The sequence below is a fragment of the Aethina tumida genome, chromosome 4, assembly GCF_024364675.1.
Source record: "Aethina tumida isolate Nest 87 chromosome 4, icAetTumi1.1, whole genome shotgun sequence".
Classification (NCBI taxonomy): Eukaryota; Metazoa; Arthropoda; class Insecta; order Coleoptera; family Nitidulidae; genus Aethina; species Aethina tumida.
In genome coordinates, this window is record NC_065438.1 from 13,281,847 (window position 1) to 13,299,863 (window position 18,017).

General features: G+C 26.9%; 1 protein-coding gene and 1 long non-coding RNA gene across 2 annotated transcripts in view; one reads left to right on the forward strand and one right to left on the reverse strand.

Annotated features, from left to right (window-relative positions):
* The window catches only part of LOC109598477 (nuclear receptor coactivator 1), a 334,843-nt gene that overhangs the window by 281,267 nt on the left and 35,559 nt on the right, over positions 1–18,017 (reverse strand). The window lies entirely within an intron of this gene.
* Positions 1,200–1,744, forward strand: LOC126265431 (uncharacterized). Its single transcript, XR_007547917.1, has 3 exons — positions 1,200–1,255; positions 1,506–1,581; positions 1,726–1,744. It is a non-coding gene; the product is annotated as an uncharacterized LOC126265431 (long non-coding RNA).

The window sequence follows — 18,017 nt, forward strand, 5'->3', positions numbered from 1 at the left end:
ATTCAAGTTGAGATTGGGACACTCGCTTAGACCACCGTACGCAATTATGGAAAGAGCACCTCAACTTGAACATAGAGCTCATGATTGCTTCAACAACATTGTGTTACGAGGCTAAATACTCTTGTCGTGAGGCGTGTACATTGTAAATTTCAGCATTTGGAGTTAGGTTGAGTCACGCATTGGGTCGGCTGTCGTGGGAGGCCCTTTGACGGACGCGGCTACATGACATTTCACTTAGCAGAAATTAAACGTACAACCCGAACATGTCGCATACTCGCGACTCAAAAATGTCGTTTCTGTGTTTTAACGTGCACCCGGGGAGTCCACGTCTAACATATTCATTATCAAAGCAAAACGACCGTGTTTTAATGTTACGTTTACCACGTGTTATTTTGAATATACCTAAATATGGTGTTTTAACTATATAACCAGTTAACAAGGGGTTTACGACAAAGGGCTTTGAGGAGCTGTGGCTATTATAATAAATTAATTGCAGGTATAAAATGTTCTAGATGAAAATTTTTAATTCTTTGTAACTTAATTGTGTGTTAAATTTTATCAACATATAACTGAAATATATAGAAGATTTCAAAACTTCGGGGATGACCAAATGGCTGATTTCTTATATGAGATCTGACATAAGAAAACTACTAAAATATTTATTTAATTCAGAATTCAATGACAGGTACGATAATTAAAATTAATTTTCTCTTAAGTCATTTGGTACTCTTTCTAGAAAATTTAGGCCATCAAATCGACGAACAAGGTGGATAAATTTCATCAACATATGACTGAAATATAAAGAAAATATCAAAGCTTCAGGGACGAGCAAATAGTAGAAAGGTATAGCTGATTTCTTATATGAGAAGATATGACCGAAAGGAAACTTTAAAGTACATGTCATACCAAAATATATAATTCAGATTACAATTTCAGGTAAGACAATTAAAATCCATTTCCCCTTCAGTTATTTGGTTCACTTTCTAGAAAATTTAGGTCGTTAAAGGGACAAATTTCACCAACATAGGACTGAAATATAAACAATATATCAAAGCTTCAGGGACGAACAAATAGCAGAAAGGTATAACTGATTTCTTATATGAGAAGATATGACCGATAGGAAACTTTAAAGTACATGTCATACCAAAATATATAATTCAGATTACAATTTCAGGTAAGACAATTAAAATCCATTTCCCCTTCAGTCATTTGGTTCTCTTTCCAGAAAATTTAGGTCGTCAAAGCGTCGAACAAGGTGACAAATTTCACCAACATAGGACTGAAATATAAACAATATATCAAAGCTTCAGGGACGAACAAATAGCAGAAAGGTATAGCTGATTTCTTATATGAGAAGATATGACCGATAGGAAACTTTAAAGTACATGTCATACCAAAATATATAATTCAGATTCCAATTTCAAGTAAGTCTATTAAAATCCATTTCCTCTTCAGTCATTTGGTTCTCTTTCCAGAAAATTTAAGTCGTCAAAGCGTCGAACAAGGTGACAAATTTCACCAACATAGGACTGAAATATAAAGAATATATTTAAGCTTCAGGGACGAGCAAATAGTAGAAAGGTATAGCTGATTTCTTATATGAGAAGATATGACCGATAGGAAACTTTAAAGTACGTGTCATACCAAAATATTTAATTCAGATTCCAATTTCATATAAGACAATTAAAATCCATTTCCCCTCCAGTCATTTGGTTCTCTTTCCAGAAAATTTAAGTCATCAAAGCGACGAACAAGGTGACAAATTTCGCCAACATAGGACTGAAATATAGAGAATATATCAAAGCTTCAGGGACGAACAAATAGTAGAAAGGTATAGCTGATTTCTTATATGAGAAGATATGACCGATAAGAAACTTTAAAGTACATGTCATACCAAAATATATAATTCAGATTCCAATTTCAAGTAAGACAATTAAAATCCATTTCCTCTTCAGTCATTTGGTTCTCTTTCCAGAAAATTTAAGTCGTCAAATCGTCGAACAAGGTGACAAATTTCACCAACATAGGACTGAAATATAAAGAATATATTTAAGCTTCAGGGACGAGCAAATAGTAGAAAGGTATAGCTGATTTCTTATATGAGAAGATATGACCGATAGGAAACTTTAAAGTACATGTCATACCAAAATATTTAATTCAGATTCCAATTTCATATAAGACAATTAAAAATCCATTTCCCCTTCAGTCATTTGGTTCTCTTTCCAGAAAATTTAGGTCGTCAAAGCGTCGAACAAGGTGACAAATTTCACCAACATAGGACTGAAATATAAAGAATATATCAAAGCTTCAGGGACGAGCAAATAGTAGAAAGGTATAGCTGATTTCTTATATGAGAAGATATGACTGATAGGAAACTTTAAAGTACATGTCATACCAAAATATATAATTCAGATTCCAATTTCAAGTAAGACTATTAAAATCCATTTCCTCTTCAGTCATTTGGTTCTCTTTCCAGAAAATTTAAGTCGTCAAAGCGTCGAACAAGGTGACAAATTTCACCAACATAGGACTGAAATATAAAGAATATATTTAAGCTTCAGGGACGAGCAAATAGTAGAAAGGTATAGCTGATTTCTTATATGAGAAGATATGACCGATAGGAAACTTTAAAGTACATGTCATACCAAAATATTTAATTCAGATTCCAATTTCATATAAGACAATTAAAAATCCATTTCCCCTTCAGTCATTTGGTTCTCTTTCCAGAAAATTTAGGTCGTCAAAGCGTCGAACAAGGTGACAAATTTCACCAACATAGGACTGAAATATAAAGAATATATCAAAGCTTCAGGGACGAGCAAATAGTAGAAAGGTATAGCTGATTTCTTATATGAGAAGATATGACTGATAGGAAACTTTAAAGTACATGTCATACCAAAATATATAATTCAGATTCCAATTTCAAGTAAGACTATTAAAATCCATTTCCTCTTCAGTCATTTGGTTCTCTTTCCAGAAAATTTAAGTCGTCAAAGCGTCGAACAAGGTGACAAATTTCACCAACATAGGACTGAAATATAGAGAATATATCAAAGCTTCAGGGACGAACAAATAGTAGAAAGGTATAGCTGATTTCTTATATGAGAAGATATGACCGATAGGAAACTTTAAAGTACATGTCATACCAAAATATATAATTCAGATTCCAATTTCAAGTAAGACTATTAAAATCCATTTCCTCTTCAGTCATTTGGTTCTCTTTCCAGAAAATTTAAGTCGTCAAAGCGTCGAACAAGGTGACAAATTTCACCAACATAGGACTGAAATATAGAGAATATATCAAAGCTTCAGGGACGAACAAATAGTAGAAAGGTATAGCTGATTTCTTATATGAGAAGATATGACCGATAGGAAACTTTAAAGTACATGTCATACCAAAATATATAATTCAGATTCCAATTTCAAGTAAGACTATTAAAATCCATTTCCTCTTCAGTCATTTGGTTCTCTTTCCAGAAAATTTAAGTCGTCAAAGCGTCGAACAAGGTGACAAATTTCACCAACATAGGACTGAAATATAGAGAATATATCAAAGCTTCAGGGACGAACAAATAGTAGAAAGGTATAGCTGATTTCTTATATGAGAAGATATGACCGATAGGAAACTTTAAAGTACATGTCATACCAAAATATATAATTCAGATTCCAATTTCAAGTAAGACTATTAAAATCCATTTCCTCTTCAGTCATTTGGTTCTCTTTCCAGAAAATTTAAGTCGTCAAAGCGTCGAACAAGGTGACAAATTTCACCAACATAGGACTGAAATATAAAGAATATATTTAAGCTTCAGGGACGAGCAAATAGTAGAAAGGTATAGCTGATTTCTTATATGAGAAGATATGACCGATAGGAAACTTTAAAGTACATGTCATACCAAAATATTTAATTCAGATTCCAATTTCATATAAGACAATTAAAAATCCATTTCCCCTTCACTCATTTGGTTCTCTTTCCAGAAAATTTAGGTCGTCAAAGCGTCGAACAAGGTGACAAATTTCACCAACATAGGACTGAAATATAGAGAATATATCAAAGCTTCAGGGACGAACAAATAGTAGAAAGGTATAGCTGATTTCTTATATGAGAAGATATGACCGATAGGAAACTTTAAAGTACATGTCATACCAAAATATATAATTCAGATTCCAATTTCAAGTAAGACTATTAAAATCCATTTCCTCTTCAGTCATTTGGTTCTCTTTCCAGAAAATTTAAGTCGTCAAAGCGTCGAACAAGGTGACAAATTTCACCAACATAGGACTGAAATATAAAGAATATATTTAAGCTTCAGGGACGAGCAAATAGTAGAAAGGTATAGCTGATTTCTTATATGAGAAGATATGACCGATAGGAAACTTTAAAGTACATGTCATACCAAAATATTTAATTCAGATTCCAATTTCATATAAGACAATTAAAAATCCATTTCCCCTTCAGTCATTTGGTTCTCTTTCCAGAAAATTTAGGTCGTCAAAGCGTCGAACAAGGTGACAAATTTCACCAACATAGGACTGAAATATAAAGAATATATCAAAGCTTCAGGGACGAGCAAATAGTAGAAAGGTATAGCTGATTTCTTATATGAGAAGATATGACCGATAAAATACTTCTAGTATCTCTTCTAGTATATGTCGAAGCTTTAAACAGTTAAAATCACTTAAACATTTAGAATATAAATAAATATTCATTTATTTTTCTTTCACTTTTTATTTCATTTTAGTCTTCATGAATAAACTAACGATTAAAAATGTAAATCTTGGGACCTTAGACTTATTTGTTGTTGAAAAAAGATACTCAAATGGCTACAGTAACTGAAAATGGTCAAAAACTGTATGAAATTTGACGCTACATTAAGTAAAGTGATAAACTGAAAAACACAAATTTGCCATTATCTATTCTAATCTATAAACAATATAATTTTAGCGTTGGGACACCCGAATTATCATGAGACCATGCAACAGAAAAGTTTCTATATCTTTGCTGTAAACACCAGTTTACTCAGATAAATTTAAGCTTCCAGTTCCAGTTATTAGAAAACTTTCAAACAAGTATCACCGCATTTACGAACACTGGTGTTCGGAGTTGTTTTACATTTTGCGTCACTTCCAAAACGGCTATTCATAGAACATTTGCATAACCGATATTATTTTTATCGGGCCTCATTGATCTAACGTGATTGGAACTTTGGAGGAAAGCAATTAATTTAAGTATCCGTGACACGTCCGAACAGACGGTTGACGACTTTTCGAAAATATCCGCTTCGTTGGCCGCCTTCAATGCTCCCGAGTGGCAACAAAACAAATTTGAGATTTAACTAGCTGTAAATAATTAATCGGACATTCCGAAAATAATGACAAAGGTCTCGGACTTCCGCGAATCGTACGTGGGCGTGTTAAGTTTTGGACCTGTTTTATTTCGATTTGATAAAAATCGAAACGCAGCGGTTTGTTTGTTTCCTTTGTGATAATTAATTAGGTTTAAGAATTTTTGAAACAAAGAAATCGTTAGTTCTTGCATGGAACAAAGAAATTAATCAGTATTAACACGTGATTAGAAGTCAACCTCATTTAGATATATTTCTACGTAATGTAACTAATTTATTTGTTTAACTGGTTACGATAAACGTAAATGCCTTTATAATATATTTAAATGTTTCCTTTGTTTTTTACAACAGCACTTGATTATACTTTAAAAGTGTTTCTCTTTAAATAAGTATAATTTTGCACAGTTATGAAAAGATGTCAGTATCAGATTATTCATTAATTTCCAATTAGGCAGTTTTTCAAGATCATTGCTAATTAATATGCGTTGATTAAACAGTTCATTATAGAATTCTGCAAAAATTGCCAGCTTCCTGTTTTTACGCTAATTGCAAAAATCTCTAATTATCATTTAATTGGATATCGATCTAAATTATTTTTAATTAAAATAATAACATAACAGTCACTCACAAATAATTGTGCTACGAGATACAACGAGATCGAGATGATAATAATTGCCACAACTATGCATTAATTAAACGAATAAAACTTGACAAAAGCACAAATTTATTACGCGAAATAATTTAGTTACGAAAAAAAGACGAGAGTAAATAATGTTTCTGAATTTTGTCCTTCGTCTCATTTTGTAATTGTCCATTTCTTGTCGTGACGACATGAAAAATTTCATTAAGACCTTCGGACGCTTTCGCAGGCAAATCCGAAAGAACAATAAAAGGATTTTTATTGAAAATTTTATTGCTCGCACAATAATCCAATCATAAATTCCGAGTCATTTAAGGCGTAGACGAAAATAACTCGCCGCACGTCTTTATTATTAAATGCTCATCCTGACTGGGGGCTGCAACGTTACATAAAAAAATTCAGTGCATTTCTGAAATGATGAAAGGATAATCAAATTAAAATGGCTTTTTTGCATAGTGAATTTATATTATATTAAGCAAAAAATATTATAAAAATGCTGCCACTTTTTAACGTTAAGTAAAATTATGCATTATGAATTATTTTAAATATATATTAATTAATAAAATCAATACTTAGAAATTTTTATAAAATAATTGAGCCTAAACTCATATTTAAGAAAATGGTGAATGCATCTTTAATAAATACATTAAAGGCGACACGTGATAGTTATAAAATCGATTATATTTTTAAATTATATGTTGATAAAAATTAATTTCTCTGTTTTATAGGCATAATTATTTAATAAACCATTTATTTAAACGGGTGGATATAAATTTTAAAATAATTGGATTTAAAAGCAATTATTTAAAATAAATCTATTGGAAAATACAACAATTGCAACATTAATTCATACTTTTTATATTCTGTAAAATCAATACAATTAACATAGACATTATTTAATTTATTATGAATTGATTTTTTCTTTAAAACTTTACAATTCTACTAATTATGGATAGTCATCAATATAATATACATCTAATGATGTATAATTATATAAATATACATATGTACATAATTGAAGACTGTCTTTAAAACATACATCTTTATAATAAATACAAATTTATTTAAATGTTTAAGTAACAGTAATTTATATTGTGAAAATACATCAAATGAATAAATAAGCCAATAAAAATCGGTATTTGAGATTTATAAGTATAAAATGAAAAAAAAAAATGATTATTTAATGTGTTTAATTTAAGGACACGCTGTATATGCAATTTTAGGTGCAAATTTTCTTTTCAGTAATTAGTTGTTACAATTATTTTTTACTCTATTAATTTTTTGATAAATAATATGATAGAATGATTCAATTAACTGATTCATTAGAAGTTTACAGAGAACTAAAAAACAACAATATGAAATTTTGGTTTCTGCTGAAATCAATATTTAGAGGGATGTGATGTGTGTCTCCACTATTTTAAATGATAATAACTTTCTTATTTCAAAATTTTATGGTCAATCCATTTAAAATAAGAGTTATTGGTATGTAAAGTAATAAAAAAAATGTAAACAGAAATTCAAAGCAGAATAATGTTTTGGAATACTATTAATGAGTATTGGTAAGATATTCATTTGCTAATACAGACATTTTAGTTAACTATTACAGATGTAAAAATTAAAAAAAAAATTATCTCAAAAACAAGTGAATATAGGAGAGTCACTCAAAATGTTATAGGATCAAAATTTTATTAATTATATCTACGTCAAATTTTACTGTGCATTTTAAAAATCGTGTTTTAAATATAAAATGCGTAAAATTGTAATTCAGAAAAAAGTTATGATAAAAAATCAAAAAGTAATTAAAAATGTATATTATTTCAAAATTTTGTGCAGTAAATTTAGATTTTGTGTTGAAATATTCTCTCATGTCAATTTATTAATCTTTCTAATCAATTAATCATCTATCAATCATTCTAATAAACTAGAAAAATAGATGTCATCGAGGAATAGTAACTAAAATTCCAGAAAAAATATTTTTTAGTTCTGTAATTAATAAATCAGTTAAATTACCATTTTGTAATTTTTTTAGCCATTAAATTTTCCTCTGATAATTTATATTTTATTTTAATTTTGTATAAATTTCTAACAAATCAATAATGTAAATTATATATGAATCATTGTATATTTCTTATAATCCTTAATTCGAATAAGATCCAATTTTTAAAATGAGATAGATGATTTACTTTCAGAGTTAAGGAAAATAATCAAAATATTATTATTCAGTAATCATTAATATTTATAATATAAATGTTTTGAAAAAACCTTATCTAAAAATAGAATAAATAACAAATGAAACAACTCAAGATAAAAAATTATAAAAAATACTATACAGAAATATTCGCTAAGAAACTTATATAAATACATATATATATATATATATATATATATATATATATATATATATATATATATATATATCAATATCAAAAAATTTGAAAACTTTCAAAATACTAAAAATAAAAATATGTTCTTAACAAATCAAACAAGTCAAATTAATTAAATAAACAAGTAAGATATAAAAAATATATAATTTTAAGTATATCATAAAGTTTATTTAACAAAATTTTCTACAATATAAATATTTTGACAAAACGTTACTGAAAATAGAATAACTAACAAATCAAACAAATCGAGATAAAAAATGATTCAGAAATATTCACCAAGAAACTTTAAAATTCAAAAGAATATCAAAAAATTATGCTACATAAGCATTATTTTAATAATAAATATATATTTTATAAAAAGTTCAATAAATTTCTATAATAAGTTTAACAAATAAATAAAAAAATTAAAGACATTTAAAAAAAATATGGTTTTTAGTATATGTCATAGAGAATATCTAAAAAATTGCTTAGAAAAAAATTATGAAACTCATTATTGCTTTTATATATTTTATATGTTTTTGTTAAATCAACTGAAGATAATAATAAAAATCACAATTTAGAAGACTCACACATTTTTGATTGATCTTAATATAATAAATTCAATGAAACTTCAACAAAAAATAAAACAAACTTTCAAACAAGTGAATTTAATAAATAAATAAATAAAATATATGTTTTTATTATTCCATAAGAAATTTTTAAAATTTTTGAGTTTTGAAAACTTTCAAAATATTAAAAATAGAAGGTTTTTAACAAATCAAACAAGTCAAATTCAAAAAAAATATAAAAAAATTAAAGGAAGCAAAATTTAATACAATCTATATATTTTTAAATATTCCTTAAAGAAAATTTTAAAAAATTACTTGAAATCTTTCTAAATACGAAAAACTATTTGAAAATAAAAATAAAACAAGTCAATTTAAAAAATTAAAGAGTACGATTTAAATATCTAAGAATTTTCTTGAAAGCTTTTAAAATATAAAGAAAATATTCAAAAATAAAAATAATGTTACAAAACATAAGTTTTTAACAAATAAAACAGTCAAATTAATAAAATAAAAATAGACTATGTAAAAAGATATATATTTTTTAATATTTCATAAAAAATATCTAATAAATTCACTTAAAAACTTTCAAAACACTAAAATATATCAAAAAGTAAAAATAATAAGTTTTTAACAAAAAAAGCACGATTTAAAAAATGTATTTTTTTTAATATCTCATAAAGAATATCCAAAAATTTACTTCGAAATTTTCAAAATATGAAAAAATATCTAAGAATCCAAAAAATAAGGTCCTAGCAAGTTAAACATGTCAAATTAATAAAATATAAAATCAAACAAGTTAAATAAAAAAATCATTTATTATTTTTCCAATTTTATTGACCTATTATTAAAGTAAATAAAATAAAAATTAGCTTTATATTAATTCATAATTTATAAAATTTAAATAAAATTAAAAAACGCAACAAAATAAAAGTTTAAATACGTTAACTGTGTATATAAACAAAATTTAAGGTTTGGATTATTTGCAATTTGCATTTCTTTGTAACTTCCCTATAAACTCATAGTGAATCACCCTGTATAACATTAAATTTCACTGATTAGAATATCATGAACACACCAAATGCATTTCATAATAACCACGCAGCCGCTACAATTAACACGTGAAACAAAACCCCATTACAGTTGACCTTTTTCGTCAACCCACGAGTTAACAACAACCAATCAATTAACGAGATAACACCGAATTCCGAGTTCGCACACCGCCCGAAAGTAAACAATGTGACGGCGCTGCGGCAAAAAAAAAAAAATAAACAAACAAAACACATAAAATAAAACAAAATGCGCAAACAAACAGCGATAAAGCAAAATCGAACGCAATAGATACGAGCAGTTTGCTTCTTGACCTACAGCAACAAATTTATTTTTAACTCGACACAGCACAGACCCCGATGCCACCAGACACGTAATCAAACAGTTTTTACGACCCGGTCTCGGAACGAGAGCGTCACCAGTAAACATGTTTGTGCGAATTGTGCGCACACACATCAACATACACGGCAGGAACCGTCTAATTGCATGGACAAACACGCCGCCGGACAATCGGATGCAACCGGCTCAGGACTATTGCCAATCACTTTTACTAGTCGGCGTCGCGACGCCCGACGGTTTCGCTCCCACGGACCTGTGGGTCAATTGCACACCGGGTCAAGTCGTGCCCAAATGTTGAAGGAAGAATTGCAATAAAAAATATTTGGTGCTTGAAATTATCGCACATGTTTATTGACAGTGTAACACATATTGGTTTAAATAAAGTAAACAATTTCGATCTTCGGTTACGGTTGATTCACATCATGTGTCGATTCAATTTATTCAATGCACTTATCATTTAAAGGTCAGCATATTATTTGATTATCGAAATAAACTTTGTCCTGCAATATTCAATTAATCGGTATTAAATATAATTTAGGAAAAACATTGATTTATTTAATTATTTACATACTGGGTCAGAAATTGTTACTCATTTGTGTTCATTTAATTAGTTATGCGTAATTGAACTGTGTAAAACATTGTAAATATCCAAACTACATTGCTAAATTACTTTTTCATACATACTTTCTTTTGACAAACGGTAATTCTTAAAAGTAATAAATTTGTGTACACTATTAAATCTTAATAAACTAATTTGCATTCTTCATTCGTGACTTATTAGAATAAATTTTTATGTTTATATATTTTAACCAATTTATGCTTTATGTCGTTTTTTTTTTTGGGTTTAAATGAATTTGCTTTATTAGTTCGGCGGTTAAAAAATGAAAATATTTAAAAGTAAAAATAATAATAACAAATCAAACGAATCAAATTAATAAAATAAAAAAGTAAGATGTAAAAAATATATAATTTTAAGTATTTTATAAAATATATTTAACAAATTTTCTTGAAAACCATTGAAATACTAAAAAATATTCAAAAATCAAATTAATAACAAATCACTAGACTAATTAAAAAAGATAAATACAAAATGTAACAAATACATATTTTTCAGTATTGCTAATTATAAGCTTTTAATAAACAAAAAAAATATATAAATAAAATAAAGAAATATGTTTTTAACAAATCAGATAAGACAAATTAAAAAAAATAATAAATGAAAGGCACGATGTAAAAAATATAAATTTTTAATATTTCATAAAATTAATCTAAAAAATTGACTTAAAAGCCATAAAATATTCAAATCAGACAAAACAAATTAAATAAATAAATAAATAAATAAAATGTACAATGTAAAAAATATATTTTTTAGTATTTCATAAAGTTTGTCCAAAAAATTGACTTAAAAATAAAAAATTCTTAATAAATTAAACGAATCAAATTAATAAAGCAAAAAAGAATGTTATAAAAAATAGATATAATTTTATGTATATTTTAATATTCCAAAAAGAGTATCCAAAAAATTACCTTAAAAGCTTTCAGAATACGAAAAAATATACAAAATTAGTTAATATAAATTAATTAAATAAATAAATAAATATGCACGATGTAAAAAATATATTTTTTCATAAAGTTTGTCCTAAAAAATTGACTAAAAAGCTTTCTTCAAAATACGAAAAAATATCTAAAAATAAAACTAAGTTCTTAATAAGTTAAACGAATTAAATTAATAAACTAAAAAAGTAAGATGAAAAAAAAATATGTAATTTTAAGTATATTTTAGTATTCCAAAGAGATTATCCAAAATATTGACTTAAAAGCTTTCAAACACGATTTAAAAAAAGAAAGAGTACATGAAAGCTTTCAAAAAATTAAAAAATATTTAAAGTTAAACAGGTTTTTAACAAATCAGACTAATAAAATGAAAAAGCATAATTTTAAAAAATATATATTTTGTAGTATTTCATGAAGAATATTTAACAAATTGACCTAAAAGTTTTCATAGTTCCAAAAAATGCACAAAAATAAAATAATAATTTTTTAACAATTCAGTCAAAAAAATTTAAAAAAAAAAATGTACGATTTAAAGTCAAATAGAAAAAGTAAAAAAATTTTTTTTTATTTTTTAGTGTCTTATAAAAAGAATATTTTATAAATTGACAAAAAAACGCCAAAACATAAAAATAATATTTTTTTAACAAACCAATCAAGACAAATACAAAAAATTAAAACGTACAAAGTTTAAAAATATGTCATTTCCGAAATTGAAAATAAAATTTGTTCAAAATAAATTAAAAAAACAGTTTTCAAATCCATATTTTTTCGGTCCTGTATATTCCCGATATGTCTTCAGGTGACGTACTTACTTTTATTATAGTCTAAATTTTTACATAATAAACGATTTAATTATTAAAGAGAAGTCAAGATTGAGGTACATCTTTCTTTTCATCAGTTCCTAAATACGAGAATTCTTTTCTTCTAAATATGCCAAATATCTGTTTATGTAGATATTTCATAAACTGACAGAAATTACAAAATGTTGGTGGTAATCAACTTTTTTTTTAAAAAAAAAACCCGGGCACTTATCTCAGATTTTCTTTATCTTATCTGTAAATACTCGTGACAACCTTCACATTAAAATTTAATTAAATATAACACATCATATATCCAATATAAAGTTGTACTATTTATTTAAGCAAGCAAATGTTATAATAATTAGAACTAAAACATGTAATATACACATAGTTCAAAGCAACACTTCAATAAACTAATATGCGAGTGAGAAAAATCACTAATGGCAGCGTTTCAGGCGTCATTGAAACTTCTATCGGTTGCAACACATGCTTGACATTTGACAAAGTGAAAAAAGTTTTTAATTAAAGTTCACACTCCGGAAAAAGGTAACGGAGCGAGAAGCAATTGAACACTTCTTGTAGATCGACAATGAAATGTCACAGCCTCCCGGCGTACACAAAGCAATTACATACGACGTCAACTCGGACCAATTTGTGTTTCAACAAGTTTTGACCACGTCTCGTAAAAAATATATAATTCGTTTTTATGTAAGACAGAGCGAAACGTTATTTTCCGTGTCATTTCGTCGAACGACGCGAGGTCCCGCATCAAGAGAATTGCTTTATAACGTTGAAAATTAAACTTCAAACGTAAACAAGTCACATTTGTCGCGATACCTATCAGACGTGTGTCGCATTGTGCCGTCTAATGGACGGGGAGAGTGCTCCGGGGCAGATTAGGAACGGAATGGATGCCTAAGACTGGGACGGTTCACTTTTCTGAAACATTAAATTGAAAAAGACACTTTACGCTCATCCGCCCAAACCGAATGCGACAGATAAAGATAACGGTCGAGATGAGAGGGGCTTTGCGAAACGACGTTTCGAGTGTAATGCTTTTTACTTCGGCGGATGAATATTCATATACATCGTCACAATAACTTTAAAAAGTTTTTTTTTTTGTTAATGTAGCATTTTGTTTTGGATTATTTGAGTTAACTTTTAGGGGGACTGCAGAAGTAAGAGTTTAAGATAAGATTCTGTTTTTATATGGAGATTTAAAGAGGCTTATGATAAATAGATATAAATTTTGTTTAAAAAAAGTATAAAAAATTTAAAACAGGAATAGGAATTCTCAACAAAAAAGCCAAAATATCCTTAAAAACGAAAGGTAATTTTAAAGATACATTTTTAACAAAATAAATTATATACATATTTTTGACAACTGATAATTTACAATATAAATATTTTGATAAAACCTTATCTAAAAAATGGAATAAGTGATATAATACACTTATTTACTAACTTATTAGTCAAACAATTAAAGATAAAAAATAGCAAAAAATACAATTTAGAAAAATTTATTATCATTTAAATATTTTATCACATATTTTTAAGCATTTAAATAAAACTTTAAATAAAAATAAAAATGTATAATATAATATTTTAAGTATACCATATGTAAACAATTTTCTTGAAAGCTTTTAAAATACGAAGACAATATTCAAAAATAAAAATAATATTTTTTTAACAAATCAAACAAGACAAATTAATATGAAAGATATAAAAAATATTTATTTTTTAGTATTAAATAAAAAAGGTTGATGTAATATATATATACTTTTTTGTGTATTTCATAAAGAATATCTCACACATTGACTTAAAGGCTTTCAAAATATAAAAAAAATTAAAAATACAAAATATAAGTTTTTATCAAATTAACCTGCCAAATTAATAAAATAAAAATGGAATATGTAAAAAGATATATATTTTTTAGTATTTCATAAAAAATATCTAACAAATTCACATGAAAACTTTCAACACACTAAAAAATATCTAAATGTTAAATAAAGTTTTTAACATAAAAAGCACGATTTAAAAAATGTATATTTTTTAATATCTAAATACAAATAATAAGATTCTAGTAAGTCAAACATGTCAAATTAATAAAATACAAAAACAAAATATAAAAGGATAAATAATAATAACGAATATCTAAGTAGTTTTCTTGAATGATTTCAAAATACGAAATAATATCCAAAATTGATAATTGGTTTTTTACAAATCATTTAGGATAAATAAAAATATTTAATTAACTAATTGACATGAAAGCTTTCAAAATATAAAAAAATTCAAAACATGAGTTTTTAACAAAATAAAAAAGTCAAATTAACAAAATAAAAAGGCAAGACGTAAAAAATATATTTTTAAGTAAATAGTAAAGAGAATCTAATAAAGTTTCTTAAAAACTTTCAAAATACAAAAGATAGAATCAAAAATAATAAGTTTTTGACAAATCAAACAAGATAAATTAAAAAGGACGATGTAAATGTATGAATTCCTTGAAGAATATCTCACATATTTGAAAGCTTTCAAAATATAAAAAAATTAAAAGTATAAAATATATTTTTTTTTAAATTAAACATGTCAAATTAAAAAAATATGAATGGAATATGTAAAAATATATATTTTTTAGTATTCCATAAAAAATATCTAATCAGAAAAATAATAATGACAAATTAAAAAAGGCACGATTTAAAAAATGTATATTATTTAATATCTCATAAAAAATATCAAAAAATTTACTCGAAAGCTTTTAAAATATGAAAAAAATATCTAATAATAAAGTTCTAGCAAGTTAAACATCTCAAATTAATAAAGCAAAAAAGCAAAATACAAAAATATATATATATTTTTAAGTACTTTTAAGAATATGTAAGAAATCTTCTTGAAAACTTTCAAAATACGAAATAAAATCCAAAAATAATAATTGGTTTTTTACAATTTATGTGTCAGGATAAATAAAAAAAAAATAAAAAATATTATGTAAAAAATATATATTTATTGGTTTCAAAAAGAATATCTAATAAATTGACTTAAAAGCTTTCAGAATACTAAAAAAAATATTTCAAAACAAAAATAATAAATTTTTAACAAGTCAAATTAAAAAAATAAATAAATAGCGGGGTTAAAAATATACATGTTTTAATATTTCATAAAGAATATCTAACAAATTTACTTGAAAGCTTTCAAAATATGAAAAAATGTCTAAATATAATAATAACGCTTTTAAAAAAATAATAAGATAACAAATTAAATAGAAATAAATATCTAATAAGTTTCTTAAAAGCTTTCAAAATACGAAAATGTATGTATCCAAAAACAAAAATAAAAATTTAAAAAATATACATATATTTTTTTTAGAATTTCATAACAAACAAACAAAAATAAAAAAACAAATTAAAAATTATTTAAAAAGAAAAATATAAAGTCAAAATAATAACATAAATAAATACAAAATACTAAATGCTAAATATTTAAAAATTTAAGTATTTCATAAAGAATTTCTAACAAATTTGCTTGAAAGCTTTTAAAACAAATTTCTATGTTTAATTTGGTATTTGAAATATAATACACCAAAATTGGACTAATTTTTAAACTTATATTGTTGTGCATATTTAGTTTGCTCAATTAACCAATATTACTAAAAATTACATAGTTTTGTGTAAACATAATCTTTCGTAAACTCTGATTACCGCAATATATTACAAAAATACGAATGTACTGACCTATCTAGTGCTTAAATGTTTAGGTCGTCCTGTCATTGTTAACGCTGTTTATTATTTTCAATTAAAATTGGGTCTATTTATAAAGTTTTCATCATGCAACATTCCGCCCAAACCGGTCGAGTTAATTGATTCATTCATATGAAAAGCAGCAAGTGGATTAAAATTTTTAATTCGAAAGATACCCAAGCACAAAATATCTTTTACTGCAACTCAAAACAGAACGTTTCATCGTATCGGATCAATTTCAGGTGATATTGTAACCCGACACGTAACCAATCTTACGTAAAGGCATCTCGCACGCATTCGAACATGAGTAAATTGGCAATCCGGGGCCCTAATGAAGATTATTACTGTCAGAGGGTAATGCCTCTGACAGATGAAAGGCACAACTGCTAAATATTACTTAGAAGATAATCGGCTATAAATTCAACATTAATACGTTGTTTGGTTAGATAAGGAACTACTAATCTTACGGACACGATCCGGCTCGTACGCGGGTCAAAACGTTTTGCGGAGGGCCATCGTAACACTTAATGGCACCATTATTATAGTACTGAATTATTGTAACACAGTCATCAATTTTCTCTAGCATTTCAAAATTGTTCCGTATGTAAATCAAACAATAATACATCGAATAATCGCCACAATTACTTTCACAGTTAAAGTGGAAACTTCGAAAACAATGCCGCGTGGCTCTAAAGCACAATTCCCTTTTAGTTTGGTCGATTTGATCCGAACACGCCCATTACTTCCCCATCGTGGATGAAAAAACCCACCGGAGATCCGAGCCGCATCTGTAAAGATAAGGAGTAAAACGAATGTGGACACGGACAGTGTATCTGAGGCCGACACTCGATGCGATGCCGAAGAAATTGGCCGCGAAATCGTCGCCGGCACATCGAATTCTTTCGGTTAATGTAACGTTAAGGATATTGGGGACACGACGGATGGACTCTCACGCCCCATGTAACACGCCCGTGACGCTCTGGTCCGGCGACACTAATTAAAAGGAACACTAATCCCGTGATTCGTTCCTTTTTGTTTCCGACCGGACGAATCCTTTAAAAGTTGAAGCAATCTCGCTACAGTTGATGAAACTTGTCATGGATTTTGTTTAAAAGTGGCGTACCCAGATAAATATCTGTGGTAATGGTCGTTTGGATGATATACTACTATCAATGATAACGGAAGTAGTTGAGGAACTTTGTTTAATATTGGCGTATCCAAATAAATTAACCATGGTTACATTTGTTTGTAAAATTAACTTGTCAAAATACAAGAACTAGTAAAGTTTAATCCAAGTTGTAGCAAATATAGTAAAATGGTAGAGATTGATCCTCCTCGCCGACCTAAACGCAATAAGCACACAATGGAAGAAATGATACAGCATGAATTAAGGTTGCTTCGAGAGAGTCTGAATGATATTTTAAGAGAACTTCAGAACATTAATGAGGCATTTATTAAATATCTGACTCTTATGAAGTCCATACTAGAAGTTTACAAACCTGAAGATCCACATAACTAATAATGTATTCTAATTAATTTATTTAAAGTATTAATAAAGTTAATAATTAATAAAGATTGTTTATTAATTTCCATCTAGTATTATAGAAGGTTCTTAAATGTCCAATA